The 2,177-nt window shown below is 39.1% G+C and overlaps 1 non-coding gene across 1 annotated transcript; it reads right to left on the bottom strand.

Moving 5' to 3' along the window:
• Window positions 1-233: 233 nt before the first annotated feature.
• On the bottom strand, window positions 234-340 carry LOC130457652 (U6 spliceosomal RNA). Its single transcript, XR_008916944.1, has one exon. It is a non-coding gene; the product is annotated as a U6 spliceosomal RNA (small nuclear RNA).
• Between the last annotated feature and the right edge of the window lie 1,837 nt (window positions 341-2,177).

The following is a 2,177-nucleotide window of genomic DNA, read 5'->3' as shown; positions in this document are numbered from 1 at the left end:
TTTAAAACATTATTTTATTTGGTCATTTTCATACATTATTCATTGGAAGCAGATCATTTTCTTTTCCTCCCCCCCCCCCCCCCCCACTCCCACCACTCCCCTAGCCAACGCGCAATTCCACTGGGTATCACATGTGTCCTTGCTCCTGAACCCATTTCCCTGTTGTTGGTATTTGCATTAGGGTGCTCACTTAGCGTCTCTCCTCAATCATATCCCCTCCACCCTTGTAGTAAAAAAATATGGAACGCTTCACGAATTTGCATGTCATCCTTGCACAGGGGCCATGCTAATCTTCTCTGTATTGTTCCAATTTTAGTATATGTGCTGCTGAAGTGAACACCAGAATATGAGGTTCTTAAGAGTTGGAATTGTCTCATTGTATTTTTATCCATAACACCTAGCACAGTGCCTGGAACACTGAAAATGCTTAACAAATGCTTGTTGGACAATTGGTTGCAGTAGTGGGAGAAGTTCATTGGCAGGAAGAGTTGAACTGGCTCTATCTGTCTCCTATAGCTGGGTACTTTTTTCTTTTTCTTTTTTTAACATTCATTTTTAAATTTCAAGTCCCAAATCTTTTCTCTCCCTGTAGTGCCTCCCCCACCCTTTGAAAAGGTAAGCAATGTGATACCCACTATAAATGTGAAGTCATGCAAAATGTTTACATATTCACTATAGTACAAAGAAAGCAAGAAAAATAATGAAAGTGAAAAAAATGTTCAAATTACATTGAGAGTTCATCAGCTCCCTCTCTCAAGGTGGATAGCATTTTCCATCATGAATTCTTTTGAATCATCATGGATCATTGTATCAATCAGAGTAGTTAAATCTTTCCCAGCCAGTCACCATTACAATATTGCTGTTATTATATACAATGTTCATTTCACTTTGCTTCAGTTGATAGAAGTCTTCCCAGGCTTTCCTGAGACTGTCCCACTTGTTATTTCTTATTGCACAATAGTCTTCCATCACAATCACATGCCACAACTTTTGTAGCTCTATTCCAATCAATGGGTATCTTGCGATGCTTTTTTGCTTCTCATTTCTTTTGATGTAAACAATGGTCTGTACTAGTTGTATCTATACCTTAAAGGGAAACAGGAAAAGTTAATGGACTAGGCATGTGTATGTGTATGTGTGTGTGTGCGTGTATGTAATTAAGGATACAGGTGTTCATTCACAATCATGCAGACTGGATAACAACTTGACCTGACACATTAGAATAGCAGTTGCTAAATGACATTGAATTGGTCTGAAAGGATTAATGCAACTTTTCACTGAAGACAACATAGGAAGGACCTTTTCACCTCAAAAAAAATCAGGCGCAATTTAAGCCCAAAGTCTGCATATTTAAAAAATGGTGGAAATTTTCCATCTACTAATAACAACCTATTTATTAATTCCATAAATGTTTTAAATGTTTAATGTATGAGTAGCATTGTGAGAGATAGAAAAGTGACGTACTATTTCTGCCTTTGAAAGTCTTATAGCCTACTAGGACAGATGAAATGTATATAAGGGAAGTAGTTTGTGACAGTGATAAGAACACCATCTCTGGGCACAGAAGACATAAATTCAAATGCAATTTCTGACACTTATTACCTGTGTGACCTCAAGGAAGTCATTCCTGTTTCTGAGATCTCAGTTTCCTCTTTTGTAAAACAGAGGGGTGAGATTAGAAGGACTTGGAGGTCACTCCCAGCTCCAGGTCTATGAGCCTCTAAGCTTTCACATAAGAGAATACAATGAGTTACAAAACACCGTGAAAATACAGAGGACAGAGCAGAGCCAGTTCAGCTGCGGAGACCTAAGAAGATTACATAGAGGAAGTGGTATTTGAACCCACATTTGAAGGGTAGGTAGAACAAAGACAATGGTGGGAAGGGTACCAGCAAGCAACAATGGAAGGTCCAAGGAAAGGACTCAATCTCAAACGACTGTTGAATTGGTTTAGGGGTACTCAGTCCATGGCTAAGGGAGTAGGACAGAGGATATCTGGTTCTTGAAAATATCTCCCCATAGGATGTGAAAGCTCAGGAGAGGTCATATGCCCATCCTTGTTTCCCATCTACTAACTGGGAACAATAGTACTGGCCTCATTAATAGCCTCACTCTGGAGAAAGAATGAGTGATCCATAGAGCTTTATAGGAAGAACATCAATACCATGATAGCCAAG

This window comes from Monodelphis domestica, chromosome 2 (assembly GCF_027887165.1).
Source record: "Monodelphis domestica isolate mMonDom1 chromosome 2, mMonDom1.pri, whole genome shotgun sequence".
Taxonomy (NCBI): Eukaryota; Metazoa; Chordata; class Mammalia; order Didelphimorphia; family Didelphidae; genus Monodelphis; species Monodelphis domestica.
This window is presented reverse-complemented; position numbering and strand designations above follow the sequence as displayed.